Here is a 24,279-nt window from a genome sequence, read left to right on the forward strand (position 1 = left end):
ATTACTCATACCTTCAGTCTATAAAAGAGATTCAGAGAATTAGTTGAAGTGCTCTCCTTACCCCCCACCCACCCCACACAATGGAGTAGGTGTGGGGGAGTACCTATTCCCTACCTCAAGACAAATGAGGGCGTCAAAAAAGATTTATTTATTATGTCTTCCTTGACATGTTGGATTCTTGCTGACACTAGAGGGACTGTCCCTCTCAGGGCTAGCTAATTCCCAGTGATAATAAACAACTCACCTAGCAATGTGCCTTTCATATGTAAACCGAACAATCCAGAGCCTATAGGCTCAACCATCTTCTTTATCTGTCTCTGACATTCTGGACCACTATTCCCCTGCCCTAATCACCCCAGGGCAGATAGCAGGTAGCTAGGGATATCTCTTCCACCTCAGAGCCCACTTAAATTATTCAGACTAGCTGATCCTAAGCCTGCTTGGTCTTTATGGATTATTCTTTCCAGTAGAAACCACAATAAAGACTCTTGTCCACCTTTTTCCTCTACACTTCTTCTGCCTCCTGACTGACCCTGGTGCTTCCCCACATGGCACTGCATGGCATGCTGTGTCTCCTGTTTCTAACAATCTGTGAATATAACAAATTTCTTCCTTCATGACAGTCATTTTCATGTCTTTCCATACCTGAGTAAAACAAATCTCAGGTACCGTTAAGACAGAAGACTATCTGGAAACTTAATATGGAGTATGGACCCTTGATGGATTGAACTCATGCCTGTGAATTCTAAAAGATAAGAGGCTGGATGAGGGAGCCTGTAGTAGCAGCTACTGGGAGGTAACTATGCCATTTGGGTCCTCCAAAAAGCAGATGGCATGATAAGATCAAATGTGTAAGATATTTATTAGGAGAACCCCTGTGAAGGATAAAGGAAGAGGGATCAAGAGTAGGCAGAGGAGAACTTTCCACCATGATATAGGCCTAATACCTGTGAAATGTGAGAGAGAAGGAAGAACTAGGTAGGAAGAGCCTCAGCCTGCTGCTTAGTTCTGAGAAAGTCTCAGGTAGACTGATGGAACATCCTTGAGCTAAAGTTGCCCATTGGAAGAATCCTGCATCAGGTAGTACTAACTGTTTTCTAGTACCTTTGCATGCTCGGTTATTGCATAAGAGCAGCCCAGGATAATGTGGCTTGTGATAAATGCCTTGATTGACCCAAAGCTGCAGCAGTTCAGCTGTGCTCTGCACAGTGGTTTCTCTTAAGAGAGATTTGAACGGAACACTTCCATGGCCATCACAGCCAGCCCAAATTGTATATTATTCACAAACTAGACATGGCCACTTAAGTGATATGCAATACTGCCCAGGAGATGCCTGGAGGTGTAATGAGATCTCTGCAGTAAAAGGCTGAAAGAGTACCTCCGAGTGCTCAAGGGCTGAGAGGGAAATCATAATTACCAACAGGATTACACCTGAGACTTTCTCAGAACTAAGCAGCAGGCTGAGGCTCTTCCTACCTAGTTCTTCCTTCTCTCTCACATTTCACAGGTATTAGACCTATATCATGGTGGAAAGTTCTCCTCTGCCTACTCTTGATCCCTAACCCTGCCCCTTTTTGTATTTTCTTACTCTCTTACCCAGTTTAGATTCCATTGTTCATTCTTCATCCAGTCTTTTGACAGATTACTCCAGCTGCCCACCAGCAATATATCGCACATGTGCTTTGGAGTATCATGGGGAAAATCACACAGCCATGCAGATGTCACCACTATAAATTTATACTCTTCATCGCCAGTGGGTTCCTCAGTGCTGTCCAGCAGACCTCCTTTTTCCCTAGCCAGGGTTCTTCTCTATGGTTCTCAGGTCTTTGGACACTTCCTTTCCTTTTTTCTCATTCTCAGCTACTCTCTCCCCAGCTCACGCAGAAAACAAAAACCATCAGTTTTTACGCCCCAGAATTTACCACTTGCATCTGGATTGTTGCAATAACCTCCTGACTACCTCTAATTTTACCATGTTCCAAACCATTTCCCACACTGCAGCTAATCTGATCGTTTCACTTCCTTGTGTGAAATCCCTCAAACTCCTAGGATGAAACACAAACACCAAACAGGACGGGCACTCCCTTGCAAGACCAACTCCTACTTCTCTCAAGCTCTTTTCTTCCCACCCCCATATTCAAAACTGACATTTCCACCACACTGAACTTTAGTTCCTAAGCTGCCCTATGCATAGTCCCCTCTGGCTGCCAGGCTTTCCTTCACATTTTTGTGTCTACCTGGAACAGCTTTCTCTCTCCCTCTTTACGTGGCCAAGTGTCGTTTATCCTTTATGAGTCAGCCTAGTCGCGGTTTCCCCTCAAAACCTTTTCTGATCCCTCAAACCTGTGTCTGATGCCCTTTCTAATGCTTCTTAAAGCCCTGCACATCTAGATGTTAAGCAACACAGTGTATGACAATTACCTTGTCTGCCTTTCCTGCTCTAAGAGGTCAAAAATCATGTCTCTCTTCTTTGTAAATTTATTCCTAGACCTAAGCACAGTCCCCAGCACAGAGAAGTCCCTCAATAAATGCTTACTGAGTAAATAAATGTGAGTAGTCACTCAAAAATTATTTTGTCACTTTGAAAGAAAACAAAGGTAAAATGACAAACTTTATAAAATAGGTTACAATTAAGAAAACTTGGCTATGGATCCCTCAAAGAAAACAAGTTATTTAGAAACATACCAGCATAATTTGAACACTCTATGGGTATTTATACAGATGATGAAAGTTCTGAACTCAGACCAAAACTGCTGAGCTTATAAGTATCCACCAAATCAGCAGGTAATGTTGTATCTTATATCACAAAGAAACCTACTACTGCAGTTGGCTGACGTTCATAATTAATATCTTGTAATAACCCAATGTCTTTATTTCTAGCTGAATCTCTATGGTAAAACTGCGAATAAACCTCTTTCTCAACATGAATAACAATTACATCTCCTCTGGTAAAAGACGTGTGAGTGCATTTCCCTTCATAAATGAGAGTTAGAGTCAATGAAAGCAACAACTCTTTTTATTTCCAAGGCTCTGTTGCAGTAAATGGTCATACAGAGTCTAGCAGAATGCCACACATTATTTCCTTCTTAAAAATTAGCATCTTGGGCTTCCCTGGTGGCGCAGTGGTTGAGAGTCCGCCTGCCGATGCAGGTGACATAGGTTCATGCCCCAGTCCGGGAAGATCCAACATGCCACGGAGCGGCTGGGTCCGTGAGGCATGGCCGCTGAGCCTGCGCATCCGGAGCCTGTGCTCCGCAACGGGAGAGGTCACAACAGTGAGAGGCCAGCGTACCGCAAAAAAACTAAAAACAAAAATAAAAATAAATTAGTATCTTTAGTGCCACAATGAATTCTAATTTATGGACTTCTTAAATACCTTCTTATAACATTTTTTTTTTAACATAAAATAGCTAATCTCTCTGAGTTAAAACATATTAGAGTAACATTACCCAAAACAGCCACTACAGAACCGTAGCTTCCTGGCTGAAAGATGTCTTTTCCTGCTGAACTGAAAGTGAATACAGCATTAGGAAAGCCCTTGCTTTTGACTTTTATTAGGTGGTAACTACAACCAAAGAAGGCTAAATGAGTGGGAAAACTGTAATATAAATCATTTTAATCCAGAACATCTTTACATACTGAAGACAGCTAGTTGGTTGGTTGAAGGATTTTATCCTTAAATTAATGATTTCATCCTTTAAATTAATTCCAGATTTGGTTGGTTTGTGATTTTAGGTTTAATAATCAGAGAGGAAAATCATTCACACAAAAATGGATTATGCTTCAGGAAGTTGGGGATGGGAGCCCTATGGGCTCTGTGGTATCCTTGGGGGCAGAAGACTCTTGCAGCATTGGTGTGTGAGCTGGAGGCTGTGGGGTGCAAACAAGGAAACAGAAGGAGGGAGGGCTCTCTTAGATACTGTGTGCTTATCTCCTCTTGAATCCTAGTATCAGAGGAGACAAAGAAAAACCTGAATCCATGCTCCCACTGTGAGCAGGGTTATCCACCAATGAGATCCCAGGTTTCTGCCGAAAAAAACAATGCCAACAAGAGCACGTTTAAAAAAACTCTATTTGAATAGCACTTAACTGCTTTCTACCCACTGTCTAGGACATTATTTAATCTGGTCTCTACAATAACATTACCCTCCACCCCATATTTTATAAGAAAGCAAGCAGAGCTATAACTTTTCCTGTTTTACAGATATGAAATTGAGGCTTACCTGGGTATAATGGTTTGCTCAAGATCACATAATTAATTAATGGTGAAATTAATGCTGGAATTCAAATATTTGACTTCTGGTTCAATTCTGATTGTAAATACTTCCTTAAATATAATACATTCTATTGTGAATATATTACAGTCTCACAATTGGGATTGTACGTTCTTCCTAATGCCCAACTATAATTCTCCAATCTGAAGAAGGTGAAGACTGCATCACTCTTTTCCTATTCTCAGTGGAAAAACAAATGAGAACTGATACATGTATCATACAGGAAATCTTAGTTTATTTCTCTTTAGAATAAATGGCCATATTTAGCAAATGCATCATGATAAAGGACAGGCTAAATTGATAGCAAACAACAGTATAAGATAAATATTGGGGAACTGAAAGAGAATGAAACATTCTGAATCAAAATCTGAAAGTGCAGAAAAATATAGAGATGAGCTTCGGAGGACAACAAATCTGTTTCCAGTAGAGAAAGGAACTATACGAAGCCAGATAAATGCATTTACTCTGACAAGTGCTCAGAAACAAGGACCCCTCAGGGTAGAAGCTTTATCCTAATAAGGGCTGAACACCTTCCTAGCCAAAATGCAGTGCAGGCTGTTTAATCTTAATCTTCCTTGAATGGAGCTTTAGGGTGAAACAAGGCTTAAGTTTGGTCGTACATTGATGGTGGAAAGCTGTTGCAAGCAAGAAACATTGATATAAAAATTTGGTCTTCTACTGCTACACAAAGGTTAGGTTTCCAAGTCCACTGGGTACTAGGACCTGGCTTAAGCATGAAAGTGGAATTGAGGTCTAACACGGGGTGGGTAGAAGGTGAGAATAAAAAAGACAGAGTACAAAGGCCCAGCAAATAGATACTAACATCACCAACAATGGTACTAGGGGGCAAGATGAAAAGGAAAAACAGGATCAGTTACTGAAAACCTCAAGGAATATGGAATGACAATACCACTCAAGGAAGAGTGGCAGGTAGTGAAGTCTGAGGACTTGAAATTCAGAGGAAGAAAGAGAAATTTTTTTAACACTGGAAAACAAAGAACACACCTGTCTCACAAGATTTTTTTAGTTTGGCAAGGTGAAGAAACCAAAGAAGAGGTCAGGGATATAGAAAAGACAAACAATAAAGGCCATAGGTTTCACAAGGTACATTGGAAATGTGGGGAAGGCAGAGAGAGATAGATCACATACTATATAGTATAGTAAGGACTGTGGTTTGAAGTGGCTATATATGGATGACCCAGGAAGCTTTGGTAATATGTAAACTTGATGATACCTCACAGCATCAGTAGGCAGTGCTGGATGCACAGATGAATCCCCCATAGAGTTTTTAAAATGCACCAATGTCTAGGGTCTATCCTGATCACTTAACTTTAAATTTGGGGGTTGGGATTGACCATCAGTATTTCCTTAAAACCTTCCAAGTAATACCCAGTAAAGCTGAGAATGAATGTTTTGGAAGAAGATAGGTGGACAGCTGGAAGTATAGACTTCTCACGATGTTATGTGCATTTAGGTCTGGTCTGTTGGAGTAGCCTGACCATGAGTTTGAAAAGGCATTTAAAATAACTGACTTCTGTGTCTCCAGTGGTCCATGGGAGGGTGGGAAGGAAAGGAGATAGATACTTAGAACTACCCAGTGTGGAAAGGCATGCTGTATCAGCAAAGAAGAGCAGAGGGTATCATTGATATATTCTTATTTTATTTTTTAACTTCTAATTTAAAAAAAAAATTTTGGAGTACAGTTGATTTACAATGTTGTGTTATTTTCAGGTGTACAGCAAAGTGAGTCAGTTATACATATACATATATCTACTCTTTTTTTTTTTTTTTAGATTCTTTTCCCATATGGACCATTACAGAGTATTGAATAGAGTTCCCTGTGCTACACAGCAGGTTAGTTATCTATTTTATATATAGTAATGTGTATTTGTCAATCCCAATTTATCCCTCCCTCCCTATCCCCTGGTAACCATAAGTTTGTTTTTTATATCCATGACTCTACTTCTGTTTTGTAAATAATAAGTTTATTTGTACCCTTTTTTTTAGATTCCACATATAAGAGACAACCCTCAGAATGGGAGAAAATATTTGCAAATGAAGCAACCAACAAGGGATTAATCTCCAAAATATACAAACAACTCATGCAGCTCAATATCAAAAAGACAAATAACCCAATCAAAAAATGGGTGGAAGATCTAAATAGACATTTCTCCAAAGAAGACATACAGATGGCCAAAAAGCACATGAAAAAGGTGCTCAGCATCACTAATTATTAGAGAAATGCAAAAATCAGAACTACAATGAGGTATCACCTCATTCCCATCAGAATGGCCATCATCAAAAAATCTACAAACAATAAATGCTGGAGAGGGTGTGGAGAAAATGTAACCCTCCTACACCGTTGATGTAAATTGATACAGCCACTATGGAAAACAGTATGGAGGTTCCTTAAAAAAACTAAAAATAGAACTACCATATGACCCAGCAATCCCACTCCTGAGCATATACCTAGAGAAAGCCATAATTTGAAAAGATACACATACCCCAATGTTCACTGCAGCACTATTTACAATAGCCATGACATGGAAGCAACCTAAATGTCCATCAACAGAGGCATGGATAAAGAATATGTGGTACATATGTACAATGGAATACTATTCAGCCATAAAAAAGAATGAACTAATGCCATTTGCAGCAACATGGATGGATCTAGAGATTGTCATACTGAATGAAATAAATTAACTTCTAATTTTGAAATAATTTTACTCTTTAAAAAGTGTCTTTAAGGGGCTTCCCTGGTGGCACAGTGGTTGAGAGTCTACCTGCTGATGCAGGGGACACGGGTTCGTGCCCTGGTCCAGGAGGATCCCACATGCCGTGGAGCGGCTGGGCCCGTGAGCCATGGCCACTGAGCCTGCGGGTCCGGAGTCTGTGCTCCACAACAGTGAAAGGCCCACATACAGCAAAAAAAAAAAAAAAAAAAAAAAAAAAATTGTCTTTAAAAGTTACAAAGAATTTTAGTCCATCCTTTACCCAGATTCCCTCATTTTAAATTTTATTACAATTGCTTTATCATTTCATGGGTGTGTATGTATGTGTATGTGTGTTTCCTCTGTATGCATGTGTATTTTTGTATATACACAAATATTTACTAGCTCTCTCTGCTGAGAGGGCCTAGAAGCAATGTCACCCAGAACCAATGAGCAGCACATCTAGCACCTGAATCTTGATTTCTAAATGCTATTCTCCAATGAACTAAAACAGGGCTACTTGGAGAAATGGCCGATTCCAGGGAAGAGGCATTATATCTTTCCACATGACACTTATTAACTACAAATAGAAAAATAGTAAGAGTACAGAAACCTGGCAGTCACCATGTTAACCAGGTAACTGAAGTTAACATCACCAGTAATAATGTATTTCTTTACATTGAGATATAATTCACATATAATAAATTTCACTAGTCTTCATTTTTACAATTTCTTGTATTCTTCATTTCTTTGTGTAGAGTGCTGATATTATATTCCTTCTGTCTGAAAGAATTCATCTAACATTTCCTATAATACAGGTCTACTGGTAATTTATTTTCTAATTTCTTTTTGGCCTGAAAAAGGTTTTCTCTTTCAGTTTTAAAAGTTATTTTTACTGGCTATAGAATCCTGTGTTGACAGTCCCCTCTTACACCCAGCATTTTAAAGATGTCACTTAACTTACATAGTTTCTAACAAGAAGTCTGCTGTAATTCTTATCATTGTTCCTCTGTATATAATATGTCCTTTTCCCCTCTCTGCTCTAAAGGTGCTATAGCTTGATGTCTTTCATTATTTTTGGAAAATTCTGTCATTATCTTTTGAAATATTTCTTCTATCTTCTGTTATTTCTCTCTCTTTTCCTTCTGGAATCCAAACTGCATGTATGTCAGACTGTTGGATCCTGTCCCACAGCATTTAAATGTGTGTGTGTGTGTGTGTGTGTGTGTGTGTGTGTGTGTGTGTGTCTTCATGTTTCAGTTTGGGTAATTTTTATTGATCTACCTTCAGGTTGATATTTTTCTTCAGCTGTGCCAAGAGTATTAATAAGCCTGTAGAAGTTATTCCTTATCTATCACCATGTTTTTTAATGTTAGCATTTTCAGCATTTTAACTTGCTTCTTCCTTATAGTTTTCATATCTCTACTGACATTCTCCCTTCTTTTTATACATGTTGTCCCCATTTCCACTAGATCCATTAGCATATTAATCAGAATAATTTTAAGTCCTTTGTCTGATATTTCCTTCATCTATGTCATATCTGTACATGGTGATTTTGTTGATTGATGTGAGTCTTGACAGTATGGAGTTTGTGTACGTGTGTATGTGTGTGTTCCTTTTTGTGTTTCTTATAATTTGAGTTTAAAAGTCAGACACTGAGTGCAAGAGAGGTGACATTAAAGTAAATAGTTTTTATACCTGGAAATGGGCATAATCTTCTGTTAGACTTTTAGTGTGGGGAGTTGAGTCAAGGTAGTCAAGTGTTGAGCTAGTCAAGGTTTGGGTTTTGTTGTGAAAGTTACCCTCAGTAAAACACTGAGGTCAAGTTCATCTAACATTACCTTTTGCTTAAGGTGATGTCTTGGTTGATGGTGGATATTTTTAATGTTTCTTTAGCATTTCCAGCTCTGTTTTCCCTGTGAATCTGTACCTCAGAGAGGGTTTTTGTTCATGTTTTTGGTTCCAAGCAGTAAACTGCTGTTACTTGTTACTATATGATAACAGTACCAGCCTGATAGTAGGAGCCAGAAGGACTTTCTCTGTGGTCCTGGTTCAGTCTAGGACAAACCCTGAGTTCCTGGGTCCCGTGGGTGGGCTTCCTAAGTGATAGTTCCATACTGTAGTGTTAGAAGATCTGTAATGATCTGGACCTAGAATGTGTTCCTGCTTTTTCCATAGAGGTAGAGGGCTTTTTCTATTTTATTCCCCTAGGCACACCTGTACTGTGGAGAAGATAGAGTTTGCCATCCTCTCTTAGTATTAAGACTTTTCTTCTATAGGAGAGAAGGAACTGGACAGGGCTCTGTGCCTTACCTGCAGAAACTGCTATTCCTCTCCCTCAAGGCTGAAACACAAGGGTTCTTTTGGGGGCCTGATAATCTGTTCCTCAATCTTTCTAAAATAAAGTTAATGACAAAGAGGCTTGAAATGGTTTCAAACTACCCTTGTGTCTGTGGGTCTATACTCTCACTCTTTTTAGAAATTTGTTAAAAATCTTAGCTGAAATTTCTTTGCCTGCATGGTAGCACCAACTTACTTCCACGCTCTGTCCCAAGTTAGCCAGTGCTTGCCTCTTGTATCTGCTGAGAGATGTCTTTTCTTTCCTTATATTTCAGATTAGTTGGCTGTACTGTAACCTCAACTCTATTTGGGCTCAAGAAAATTTGTGATTTTTGTAAATTATTCATCTTTTTTTGTTGCTAAGTTAGGATCAACATTCCTTCCTGCTTTCTATTGATACAACCTAAGTGGAATCTTGATATTCTGATGTGTTCTATTTAAAAAAGCTGTGTCTGTATCCAAAACTTCTAAAACCATTGATGTTGAGAATCAAAATGGGTGTAAAAATGAGATGATATACGCCCATTGAGTTTTAGTATATACCATCAAAAGGTATGATTTTATTTGAGTAATTTGGTTATGGGGACTGAAAAGAGAAAAAATAAATGCTAGAAGAACTTTGGATAATAGTCTTTTGGAATTTATTAACATTCTTTTCAAAGTAACATGTGGTCGACTTTGGTAAATGTTTCATGGACACTTGGAAAGATGTATTAATTTTACGGTCTGGTTTACAGTCATTAAAGTCCCTATTTTTAAAAAAATAATTATATTATTTGAAACCTGTGTTTATTCTCATATTCTTGAATTTCCAAAATTTTATCATTTTATCCTTATAATCTTGCAAAATTGAGTACTCATCTTAATGAGTTATTGACAAAAAAACAAATTCATCTTAATGTAAAATAAAGGATTCAGTACAATTTTACTTCCTTCAACTAAACATTACACAACCTTTCTAACATAAGATAAAGTTATAAAATGAGATATTATTTTTTATACCCTACTCTCTCTAGATAGTTTTTACCTTGGCACTTATTTTTGTTACAATAACTAAATAAATATTTCAACTAACTTCATTGTACCTGCAATTCTTTTATCCTCTAACTTCTTTCTTGGGTTCCCACAACTGATTCATATATCTGTCAGCTGGATTATGCCTTAGAATAACTTTTTTCAGGAAGGATACATGCGTGGAATATTTTTTGGGTTCTTACATATATGAGAATATATTTTGGCTGTCACAACTCATAAACTCCTGTTTCATCTCCAGCCATTTTCATGGCTGAGAGTTGGAGACTTCCAAATAGTTTCAGAAACAAAATAAATACTGATGAGAGAAAGGGTTTCAATGGAGGCAGTATCATTATGCATCTCAGAAGTCAGTTCTCCGATAGAAGGAGAGAGACTACTAGGCTGTTTGGTGGTAGCTTAGACTTCAGATCTTGAATGTAGGGGTAAAATGCATGAGTAGCTAGAAACCTATTCTCGTTTGCTTTTGATGAGTTGTTTTATTTTACATATCTGGATAGTTTTTCTATCTTGCCCAGACACACCAGAGTCAGGAATATTTCCTTGAAGAAATTCACATTAGTTTGAATGATATCATTGAATGATTTCATTGGTTTCTAGCATTCTTACTGTTTTCTGCCTTTTCATAACATAGGTATTTCAATAGAAGGCTGGAAGGGACTAAATCAGGTATGGACATCTGATCTCTTTTACTATCTTTGACGTTATTTCTTCACTAAGCAAACATTTATGGAGTAAATTATTAAAGTCCAAATTATATGTCAAAAAGTTTATTTCACCATATTTGGATATTTTCACCAATAAATTTTCAACAGTAAATAGTTACCTATTAAGAAACAATATATTAGAGTAGATTCTTATATGTAAAATTTCTAGGCCAAAGGATTTGGTAATTTTAATCTCTCTTAATATATACAGTAATGCTGAATTACTCTCCTAAAAGAAAATTCCACCAGTTGATAGTTATGAAGGTTTAGTTTCCTGCTAGGGACCTGACTACCAGGAGGGAGCTAATATCAAAGGATCGACTAAGTAAAGAAACCTCCTGTCCTGCGGACAATAATGTGATAGAACTGGGCAGAGTCTGGAACACAGCCCCTGGTCAGAAGGATCAAAAAGAAATTCAAAGAGAGTCAAACCAGAGATGAAATTGGAATGCAATGGAGAAGCAAAGAATGAGTTAAACTGCTAGGAAGTAAGAGTAAGATGGGCTAAAGAGGGAAAGGGAAATGGAGAGTCCAAATCAGACACTGAAGTCATAGGGACAAAATGTAGATAATGCCAGTACAGTTTTCAAATGTGAACAAAAATTGGAAAACAAGTCAGCATAGTCAGAGACACAGATGCCTGAGTTCAAGACTTCCTGCAGGGGACTTTTGAGAAATTCATTATCCTACTCTTAAAAATTCCTTATTACTTCTCATAACAAAAGCTACGGCACCTTCTTGGGTGTCCTCACTCACTCAACACAGTGCTGGGATGAGAGTGAGTACTCAGTAAACACTTCCTGTATGCTCATTGAATCCAATTCCTATGTTTGATAATTAAGCTGTTCCCATGTTCGGTGCATTCGGGGAGACTCTTATTAAAACCCAAGCCAGCTAAGCCCACCACTTTTCACCTGCTAGGCTGTAAGTGCCAAAGGAAAAGGAGGAAAGTTCAAAATCAGCCATGGACAAAGGCCAAATGGCTCCAGGCTGGGTGTCCAAGCCCTTGAAGAAAAACAAGTTCAGAGTTCTGGGGCTGAGTTAGAAACTTAGCTTTTATTTAAAAATGTGATTAGTTGCTGAGGAGGCTGATGGTCTTTAAGGCATTCTTGACTCCAGCATCTTCAGCAGCTCTCCATTACTTGGTGGCTTAATTTGCAGCAGGCAAGTTGAGCAGTGAGCATTTTTCGGTAGCAGTGGTTGAACTAACCTTTTCCAAAACTTTTTTTTTTTCAGAATAGTGACTGAATAGCTCATTATTTCCTTTGAAAAGGCTAGACTCTGCAGGTTGTCCTTACTTTTGCTGTTCCCCCTGTGGTGCCGGCTTCATACAGTTCAGTCCTAAGTGCTTGGGTTGCTTTGGAAGCTAAAAATCTCTGACTTTGAATTTCTCCATCTGTACCTGAAAAACACCCAAAGCTAATCCAAACTACTGCAGGAGTTTCCAGGGAAATCTGATAATCCTGTACTAACAGTACTTTAAAATTGTTTTCCGCTATCTATTTTCAAAGAATATCACATATAAGATTTATTTAAAATGTAAAATTGATATCTCACTCTATGAGGAAGACAGTCCTATTTTACAGATGAAACTCTTAGATGCAGAGATGTGGGTGACCTATCCAAGATAATTAGCTGGCTCAGAGCAAAACTGGGCATAGGGAAGCAGAACTGACCAACTATATCCTTTATGATTTCAAACATTTTATTCACTGAGGATGGGAAGAAATTTAATTAAAAGAATATGCAAGCACTGGAGGGGAAGTGGAAACTCCAAACCCTTACACCAAATGTGTTGCTTTTCCAGAACATTCCTGTCTCTTCGAGGGCATGCATATTCCCGTTCCCAAACCTTTCAGCCAGCAACTTCTTTACCAAGCAGTCTCTCCAACAGGCATTTTGCTATGAAAAACCAAACTGTCCTCTGTCTGTTCAGGTGTGCCTGTGAATTACCCACAGATGATGCTAACATTAGCTTGCTTGCAGGAATGTTTGTAAGAAGACTATTTCTGGTGGTAAGATCAGAATCCCTAAAGAAACTATATAACACATGATGCAACTCCTTGGACTGTCTTGCTTTAACTAGAGAGCTGTAACAACTGGCATTCTTTCCATATGAGCAAGGTTAGGACCACATTGGAGAAACACATCTTGTGGGAAAAGGGAATATCAGAGCTTGGTAATAATTCAAAGAGTGTGAAAACCAACCTCCCCATTGGACACATGCACAAACGAGGTCTTGAGTTAGTGATGAAGTCATAAGTAGAAACCAAATTTCCCAACTCCCAGTTTAATCTTCCATCTTTCCAACCAGCCACCCACATCATTCTACTGATCCAAGTAAGAAGAGACACTATAGGATCTCATCCCTTTGCCACTCCTATGTAACTGACATCTGGAGACTTGTTTAGCTTTCCTTAGAGTGATTGCTTCTATGCTTATTGCCTCTCCACTCTGGCTGGGGCCAACTTCTGTGCTCAAGAAGCATAATGCCACAGTACTAGTGCCAAGGAATGCCTTTCACTTTCTAATGGTGATGAGAGCATTAATGCTGATGATACCATTATGAAAAGAAAAACAAGAAAATACAGATTCATTGACCTGGTCTGCTGAATGGGAAGTTGGGTGTTTTAGGGAGCATTGAAGGAGAGGGAAAACCAGTCTCTCTCTTTTATTCTGTCCATCATCCTGGTTTCTAAGTTTGCATTGCATTTCAAAGCATGAGTCCATCTCTTCATCCTTTAACAGAGGCCAGAATAACATTAACCAGATTGATTTCTACTCTCTTCTCTCTGTGTAGCCATTAGACATGTGTTCCACTGGAGGCAGCCACAGTGGCCTTGAGTAATGCCCACTAGTTATTGTGTACTGCTTTCCTTCCTACTGGTACTTTTTGAAACGCTGATCATGGGCAGACAGCATAATACAGATGCATGCCAATGAATCCTGATGCTGTAGATTAAGTCAAACTGGAGGCATAGACCCATATCTCTCTGTCTTTTGTCTATAGAGACATGGCTCATTCTTTGCCTCCTGTGAAAGGAAGGACACTTGTTCAAAGGCCCATATTTGTGGTTAAAAAAAATCATAATGCATTGACCAATCTTATTCAATACCCCAAACCTTGAATATTTCTGATTGATTCAGTGATTTGCTTCTGTCCAATTTCTTGCTTCTGCAAGAGAGACCTATAGAAATGGCACAGAAACAGAAATGAGAGACAAATCATGGATAAATAAAAAGAAATTTAGGATAAAGGAGCTCAGCCTAGCCCAGGTTCTAATAGGTGACCTGAGTATAAGGAGGAAAAATATTGTTATATACATATGATAAATATACATTTTACCTTACCCATGAATTCATATGCAACTCTACTCTTTTCAAGGATAATTTTAATACAACATTTCCATAAGGAAGGCCAGTTGATTCCTGTGGCAAATTATAATTATCAAATATGTCCACAGCAATATTTCCATCCAATATTCTCTTCCATACTTTGCCACTCTCCATCAAGAAGTAAAGGTTCTTTCCCATCCATTTACCCTGGACAGACTTGGATGGAATATGGTAGAAATGACATTATGTGACTTCTTAAGCTACCTTAGAACAGGTGACAGAGCTTCTGCCATGCTTTCTTTCTTTGCCCCCTTCATATGCTTGCCCTTGGAGCCAAGCCATCAGGCTGTGAGGAAGCCTAAACCACATTGAGAGGTGCCTGTATATCTTCTGGTTAACATTCTCTGCAAGGATTCCAGCTGAGCATCAACATCAACTTCAAACACGTGAGTGAACAAGACTTCAGATGACCCTAGTTGTCACTGTTCAAGTTGTACAGCTGCTGTGAGGTAGAGGTGAGTTATCCTGTTGAGCCTTGCTCCAATTGCAGATTCATGAGTAAAATAAATGCTGTCATTGTTTAAGCTACTAATATTTAGAGTAGCTTGTTATGTAACCACAATAACCAGAATGGATTTAGTATCAGAAGTAGAGACCTATCATAACAAAGACTTAAAGAGCCTTTGGGACTGAAGGGAGGGTAGAAGTCAGACAGCCTTGACAAGTCTATTAACTTAGGTCTGATGGTCCTGAGGAGGTTGTTTCTGAGGGCATTAAGATATTGAGGGCAATGTTATTTGAAGCTGGAGGAAAGGACATCCTTATTATGAAGTGACAGAAAACTTAGCAACATTATCTCTGATGATAACATAGGGAATATATATTTCACCTAATGAGCTACACGATCCAGCTGAGGAGATTTCCAGGAATAGTGTTAAAGGTGTCACCCAGCTTATTCTAGTTGCTTACATACAATAGGAAAGCAATAAACTGAAGAGCTGATAAATATAAAAGATCCAGGATTTGCTAGGTTTGAAAACTAAAACTGTTTCTCATTACTAGTCTCTCCAAATGAAATACAATGCTAAAATTAAGAAATAGTTTCTGGGCAAAGGTCAAATCTAGAGTTGCATCAGAAAGGTCAAATACAGAGCTTCCTATAAATAAAGAGGAAACTAATGCTGTAACTAAAATTTCTATGTTAAAACCTCAGAAATATTTAATGTGGCATCTCAAACCCCCAAAATACATTGGCCCTATAATCTTAAGGTCATTCCTCACAGATAATTTCTATTAAAATATGACGTTTCTGGGAATCTTAAGGGTATTATCTCACAGCAGCCTTACCAGAAACCCAAGGTACAAAAGGCCTTACCTCAAAGAAATTTTATGGCTATGACTTTTGCTGATGGAATAAAACTTAATAACATTAAACTAGAAAAAAAAGAGATAACATAAAATGAAAGGAGCTCAATAAGCTAGGAATAGTTTATCAATCTGATAAAAGGCATCTACAAAAACTCCATAGCTATAACATCACACTTAAGGGTAAAAGATTGAATGTTTTCCTCCCTAAAATCAGGAACAAGTCAAAGATGGCCACTTTTGCCACTTCCACTTCTGGGTACTGGTATCTCTACCCAAAACAATTATAAAAATAGGGAAAGGAAACAAAAGAAAGAAAGAAAGAAAGAAAGAAAGAAAGAAAGAAAGAAAGAAAGAAAGAAAGAAAGAAAGAAAGAAAGAAAGAAAGAAAAGAAGGAAGAGAGAGGGAGGGAGGAAAGAAGGAAGGAAGGGAGGGAAGAATAAAGAGAGGGGGGAGATATCAAGATTGAAAAGAATGAAATAAATCTCTCTCAATTTGCAGATGACATGATACTGTATATAGAAAATCCTAAGGAATCCACAAAAAACTCTTAGAACTTAATTATCAAGTTTAGAATACAAGACCAATCTATAAAAATTAATTGCATTTCTATACACTAGCAAGGAATAATCTGAAAATGAAAATAGAATAAAATTTCACTACAATAGCATAAAGGTGAATAAAATATTTAGCAATAAGTTTAGCAAAAAATACTCAAAATGCATACTCTGAAAACTACAAAACATCATTGAAAGAAATTAAAGAAGACCCAAATAAATAGAAATATATCATACGTTCATGGAATAGAAGTCTTACTATTGTTAGCCAAGAGGCACAAGAAAAGATGTTCAACATCACTAATTATTAGAAAAATACAAATCAAAACTACAATGAGATATCACCTCACACCAGTCAAAATGACTATCATCAAAAAATCCACAAACAATAAATTCTGGAGAGGGTGTTAAGAGAAGGGAACCCTCCTACACTGTTGGTGGGAGTGTAAATTGGTAGAACCACTATGGAGAACAGCATGGAGGTTCCTTAACAAACTAAAAATAGAGATACCATATGATCCCGAAATTCCACTCCTGGGCATATATCCAGAGAAAAACATATTTTGAAAAGGTAGATGAACACTAATGTGCATTGCAGCACTGTTTACAATAGCCAAGACATGGAAACAACATAAATGTCCATCAACAGAGGAATGGATAAAGAAGATGTGGTACATATGTACACTGGAATATCACTCAGTCATTAAAAAGAATGAAATAATGCCATTTACAGCAACATGGGTGGACCTAGAGATTGTCATACTGAGTGAAGTGAGTCAGACAGAGAAAGAGAAATATCGTATGATCACTTATAAGCGGAACCTGAAAAGAAACCATAAAAATGAACTTAAAAAGCAGAAACAGACTCACAGACTTAGAGAAAGAACTTGTGGTTACCCAGGGTGAAGGTGGAGGGAGGAAGGGATATTTAGGGAGTTGGGGATTGACTTGTACACACTGCTATACTTAAAATGGATAACCAACAAGGGCCTACTGTATAGCACAGGGAGCTCTGCTCAAAATTATGTAACAACCTAAATGGGAAAAGAATATGAAAAAAAATAGATACATGTATATGTATAACTGAATCACTTTGCTGTACACATGAAACCAACACAATGTTAATCAGCTATACTCCAATATAAAATAAAAAGTTAAAAAAAAAATCTCATTTTCTATGGAACAAAAAAGAAGTCTTACTATTGTTAATATGCCCTAATTGATCTACAGATTCAACGCAATTCCTATCAAAATCTCAGATGTCATATTTTGCAGAAATTGACACTCTTATCTGGACATTCATATGGAAATCCAAGGGCTCATGAACAGCTAAAATAATCTTAAAAAAGAACAAAGTCAGAAGACTCACATTTTGCAATTTCAAACTTACTGCTAAGCTACAGTAATCAAGTCAATGTCATCCTGATACAGGATAGACATTTACATCAATGAAATGTAACTGAGTCCACAAAAAAACAATTGACCTTTTATGGTCAATTGATTTTGTGTTTGTTTGTTTTAAATTTTTTTAAATTGGTGTATAATTGCTTTACAATGTTGTGTTAGTTTCTGCTGAACAATGAAATGAATCAGCCATATGTATATCTATATCCCCTACCCCTTGGACCTCCATCCCACCATCACATCCCACCCATCTGGGTCATCACAGAGCACCAAGCTGTGCTTCCTGTGCTTTATAGCATGTTCCCACTATCTATTTTACTCATGGTAGTATATATATATGTTAATCCTAATCTCCCAATTCGTCCCACACTTCCCTTCCCCCACTGTGTCCACATGTCAGTTCTCTACTATTCCTGCCCTACAAATAGGTTCATCTCTACCATTTTTCTAGATTCCACATATATACGTTAATATACTATATTTGTTTTTCTCTTTCTTGCTTACTTCACTCTGTATGACAGACTCTAGGTCCATCCACATCTCTACAAATGACCAAATTTCATTCCTTTTTATGGCTGAATAATATTCCATTCTATATATGTACACATCTTCTTTATCCATTCCTCTGTCATTAGACATTTAGGTTGTTTCCATGTCCCGGCTATTGTAAATAGTGCTGCAATGAACATTGAGTTATACATGTCCTATTGAATTATGATTTTCTCAGGGTATATGCCCAGTAGTGGGATTACTGGGTCATATGTTAGTTCTATTTTTAATTTTTTAAGGAACTTCCAAATTGTCCTCCACAGTGGCTGTAGCAATTTACATTCCCACCAACAGTGTAGGAGGGTTCCCTTTTCTCCACACTCTCTCCAGCATTTATTTTTTGCAGATTTTTTGATGATGGCCATTCTGACTGGTGTGACGTGATACCTCATTGTAGTCTTGATTTACATTTCTCTAATAATTAGTGATGTTGAGCATCTTTTCATGTGCCTCTTGGCCATCTGTATGTCTTCTTTGGTGAAATGTTTATTTAGGTCTTCCGCCCATCTTTTAAATTGGGTTTTTATTTATTTATTTATTTAATTTTTAAATTAATTAATTAATTTATTTTTGGCTGTGTTGGGTCTTCGTTTCTGTGCAAGGTCTTTCTCCAGTTGCGTTGAGCGGGGGCCACTCTTCATCGTGGTGCACCGGCCTCTCACTATTGTGGCCTCTTGTTGTGGAGCACAGGCTCCAGACGAGCAGGCTCAGTAGTTGTGGCTCACAGGCCCAGTTGCTCCGCGGCATGTGGGATCCTCCCAGACCAGAGCTCGAGCCCGTGTCTCCTGCATTGGCAGGTGGATTCTCAACCACTGCGCCACCAGGGAAGCCCTGTTTGTTTTTTTGATATTGAGCTCCATGAGCTCTTTGTATATTTTGGAGATTAATCCTTTGTCTATTGCTTCTTTAGCAAATATTTTCTCCCATTCTGAGGTAGTGTCTTTTCATCCTGTTTATGGTTTCCTTTGCTGTGCAAAAGCTTTTAAGTTTACTTAGATCCCGTTGGCTTATTTCTGTTTTTATTTTCATTACTCTAGGAGGTGGGTCAAAAAAGATCTTGCTGTTATGTCAAAGTGTGTTTTTACTATGTTTTTCTCTAAGAGTTTTATAGTGTCCAGTCTTACATTTAGATCGTTAATCCATTTTGAGTTTATTTTTGTGTATGGTGTTAAGGAGTGTTCTAATTTCATTCTTTTACACATAGCTGTCCAGTTTCCCCAGCACCACTTATTGAAGAGGCTGTCTTTCTCCATTGTATATTCTTGCCTCTTTGTTGTAAATTAGGTGACCATAGGTGCATGGGTTTATCTCTGGTCTTTCTATCCTGTACCACTGATCTAAAATGGACATAGAAGGAACCTACCTCAATATAATAAAGGCGATATATGACAAACCCACAGCAAACATCATTCTCAATGGTGAAAAATTGAAAGCATTTCCACTAAGATCAGGAATAAGACAAGGATACCCACTCTCACCACTGTTATTCAAAATAGTTTTGGAAGTCCTAGCCATTGCAATCAGAGAAGAAAAGGAATCCAAATTGGAAAAGAAATAAAACTGTCACTGTTTGCAGATGACGTGATACTATACACAGAAAATCCTAAAGATGCTACCAGAAAACTACCAGAAGTAATCAATGAATTTAAGGTTGAAGGATACAAAATTAATGCACAGAAATCTCTTGCATTCCTATACACTAATGATGAAAAATCAGAAAGAGAAATTAAGGAAACAATCACAGTTACCATCGCAACAAAAAGAATAAAATGCCTAGCAATAAACCTACCTATGGAGGCAAAAGACCTGTACTCAGAAAACTATACAACACTGCTGAAAGAAATCAAGGATGACGTGAACAGATGGAGAAATATACCACATTATTGGATTGAAGAATCAATATTGTGAAAATGACTATACTATCCAAAGCAATCTACAGATTCAATGCAATCCCTATTAAATTACTAATGGAATTCTTCACAGAATTATAAAAAAAAACTTTACAATTTATATGAAAACACAAAAGACCCCAAATAGCCAAAACAAGCTTGAGAAAGAAAAATGGAGTAGGAGGAATCAGGCTCCCCAAGTTCAAACTATACTACAAAGCTACAGTAACCAAGACAGTATGGTACTGGTATGGTCAATTGATTTGTGACAAGGGTGTCAAGATAAGTAAATGGGAAAAGGATAGTTTTTAACAAATGGTATTAAAGCAACTGGATATTCATGCACAAAAATACACCAGACACAAAAAATATCTCAGAATGGATCACAGACTTAAATGTAAGAGCTAAAAATACAGAAGTCTTAGAAGAAAATAGTAAATATTTATGGCCTTGGTTTAGACAATGGTTTCTTAGATATGACACCAAAGGCAAGAGTGATAAAATAACAAGTAGATTTCACCAAATTAAAAACCTTTTCACTGAAAATGATACCATCAACAAAGTGAAAAGACAGTTCACAGAATAAATTAAAATATTTGCATGCAATGTTTTTCATTTTCATTACATGCATTTCTGTATCTAGAAAATATAAAGAACTTTTATGACTCAGTAATAAAATGATAAATAACACAATTTTAAAATGGACAAAGGATCTGAATTTATATTTTTCCAAAAAAGATATACAAATTGTCAATAAGCACATGAAAATATGCTTAACATCATTAGGGAGATGCAAATCAAAATCATGATGAGATATCATCACATTATATCCATCAGGATAATTATAATCTAATAAAGATATAGGAATAAGTGTTGCTGAGGATGTGCAGATATTGCAACCTTCATGAATAGCTGATGGTATGTAAAATGGTGCAGCTGCTTAGGAAAACAAGTTGACAGTTCCTCAAAATGTTAAACATAAGTTACCATATGACTCAGAAACTCACAGAGTTACCAAATAATTCCTTAGTATATACCTTAGTGAAATAAAAGCAGACTTCCACCAAAAGAAAGTGTTTACACAAATGTTCATAGCAGCATTACTTGTAATAGCTGAAAGGTGGAAATGTCCATCATCTGATAAACTGATAACTAAAATGTGACATATCAATCCAATGGAATGTTATAGGGTGTTTAAAATGATGAAATACATGGATAAATTATGAAAATGATATACTAAGTCAAAGAAGCCTGAAACAAAATACCTCATATTGTATGAATTAATTTATATGAAGTTTCCAGGAAAGACAAGTCTTTAGAGAAAGAAAGTAGATTAGTGGTTGCCTGGGGCTGAGAGGTTTGGGTCAGTGGGGAGGAATAGGCAATGAATGCTAGTGGATAAGGAGTTTCTTTTAAGCGTGATGAAATATCCTAAAATTAGATTATAGTGATGATTGTACCACTTTTTGTATATATTAAAAACCATTGAATTGTATACTTCAATGGGTAAATTTCATGATATGTGAATTTTATTTCAATAACGATTTTTTTAAAATGCAAGAAGTATCAAGGTTGTGAAAGACAAGAAGCCGCCGAATTTCTTCATGACTCTTGATAATGTATTTATCACTTCACTCCTGTTCTTAGGTGACAATTGAATTGCTTTTTGTCACCATAGATTAGTTTGCATTTTTTCCAATTTTATATAAATGAATTATTATAGCATGTACTCTTTTTCTATCTAGGTTATTTCATGTAGCACAATTATTTTGATTTTCATTCACACTGTTGCCTATGATTTCTTTGTTATTGTTTTTTATTATTTTTTGTTATTTTGTTATTTTTTGTTATTGTTGTTCTTTACTTGTTCTTTTTGTCAAGTAATATTCTATTTTATTGCTATAACCACAATTCTTTTATCCATTCACATGCTGCTTGACATTTGGGCTGATTCCAGTTCCTAGATATCACAAATGAAGCTGCTATGAAATTCACATACAAGTCTTTGTACAGACATATACTTTCATTTATCTGAGGTAAATACCTGGGAATGAAGTGGCTATGTTATATAGTGGGTATATGATTAACTTTAAAAGAAAAACTCTACAAAACCTTTTTAAAAAATGACTGTATCATTTAACATCTCATTAGAAATTGAGACTTTATCAATACTTGCTCCACAACCACACCAAAATCTAGTATGATCAATCTTTTTAATGTTGGCATTCTAGGGGGAATGCAGAGATATCTCATTTTCAGTTTCATGTTCCCTAATGATTAATGATGTTGAACATTTTTTTGATATCTGTATTTATTTTCTATTTGTACCTCTTCCTTAGTGGGGTGTATGTTCAAATCTTTTGGCCATTTTTGAATTATTTTTTGTCTTCTAATTATTGTATTGTAACAGTTCTTAATATGTTCTAGATAGAATTCTTTTGTCACACATATTTTTTGAAACTATTTTCTCCCAAAGTGAGGCTTGCCTTTTCATTTTAGTAATAGTGCTCTGAAAAGATTTTTTTAAATTTTGAATAATTTCATGTTATTAAATTTTTATTTTATACTTTATGTTTTTTAAGTTTAAAAAACATTTTACAAACCCAGGATTACCAAGACTTTCTCTTAATTTTATCTAGAAGATTTATATTTTTAGTTCTCATATTTGGTTGATCATTTATTTTTAGTTTTTTTATTATATATTGTGGGAGATAAGAATTAAAACTCATTTGTATATGGCTATCAAATTGTTGCAAAATCATGTTTCAAAAAATTATCTTTTCTCTATTAAATTTCCTTAGCAGCTTTGTTGAAAATCAATTGACTACATATATGTGCGTCTGTTACTCAATTTTCTACTTTGTTCAATTGATGCCTATGTCCATATTTTTGTCAAACCATGCAGAATCAATTACTCTAGCTTTATGGTATTTGGTTTCATAGAGTTTCTATTGATATGTCATCAAGTTCACTAATTTTTTTCTTCTGCAATGTCTAATTTGCTATTAAACCCTCTAATGTATTTTGAATTTCAGATATTATATATTTTATTTTTTGAAATTTGATTTGATTCTTTTAAAAATATATTTCTTGTGTCTATTTAATATGCTTAAGTATTTTTATATCTTCTTTAACATATAGAGTATAATTAGAATAACTATATTAATGCCTTTGTCTATTAATTCTGTATCATTTTTGTCTGTTTTTACTGATTTTTCTCATTATGAATGATATTTTCCTACTTCATTGTAGTACTGGTACTTTTAAATTTGAATTTTAATTGTGCATTGTACCTTTTTGAACACCTTATTGAATTCTTTAAAATATTCTTAGGCTTTTTTTCAGGAATGCACTTAAGTTACTTTGAAATTATTTGATTATATCAAAGTTTGTTTATAAGTTTTGTTAATTGGGACCAGAGCAGCCGTTAGTCTAAGGTTAATTTTTCTCTATACTGGTGTTATATGATTTATGAGGTTTTTCCTCTCTGGATGGTGGAAACACATATTGTGTTAGCTCTGTGAAAGCTCCAGGGCTTGGTGTCTCTTTAGGTGATTACAGTTTCAAGTAGTGTCTTCACACACACACACACACACACACACACACACACACACACACGTGTTGACCTTTATTCAGTTGAACACTGAAGAGGAAGCCTCTGAAAATTCATTTGATTCTTTTCATACTTGTGAAATTTTTCATCTGTTTCAGCATGTGTCCAATATTTATCCAAATTCATTAATATATTTGCTATAGTTATTTTAAAGTCCTTTTCTGATAATTCCTATATCTAGATCATCTCTGTATCTACTTAATTGATTGTTTCTCTCTGGCCAAGGGGTTTCATTTTCTTGACTGTGCATTTTTTATTGTATACCTTAATTATATACAAAGGAATAGTAGAGACTGAAATGAATAATATTATAACTCAAGGTGGACATGCCTATTCTTTCAGACTGTGGTTTGTGGGAATTAAGTCAATTTAATCTCTAATTGAGCTGGGCCTGGCCTTTGTTGCAACTTAGATTTAGTTCACCACTGACTTCATATATTTGGAAGGCTGGATCATGACTTTACTTCTAGCAAGTGTTAAGACCTGAGAATCTGTCTCTTT

The sequence above is a fragment of the Phocoena phocoena genome, chromosome 1 (assembly GCF_963924675.1).
Source record: "Phocoena phocoena chromosome 1, mPhoPho1.1, whole genome shotgun sequence".
Lineage (NCBI taxonomy): Eukaryota > Metazoa > Chordata > Mammalia > Artiodactyla > Phocoenidae > Phocoena > Phocoena phocoena.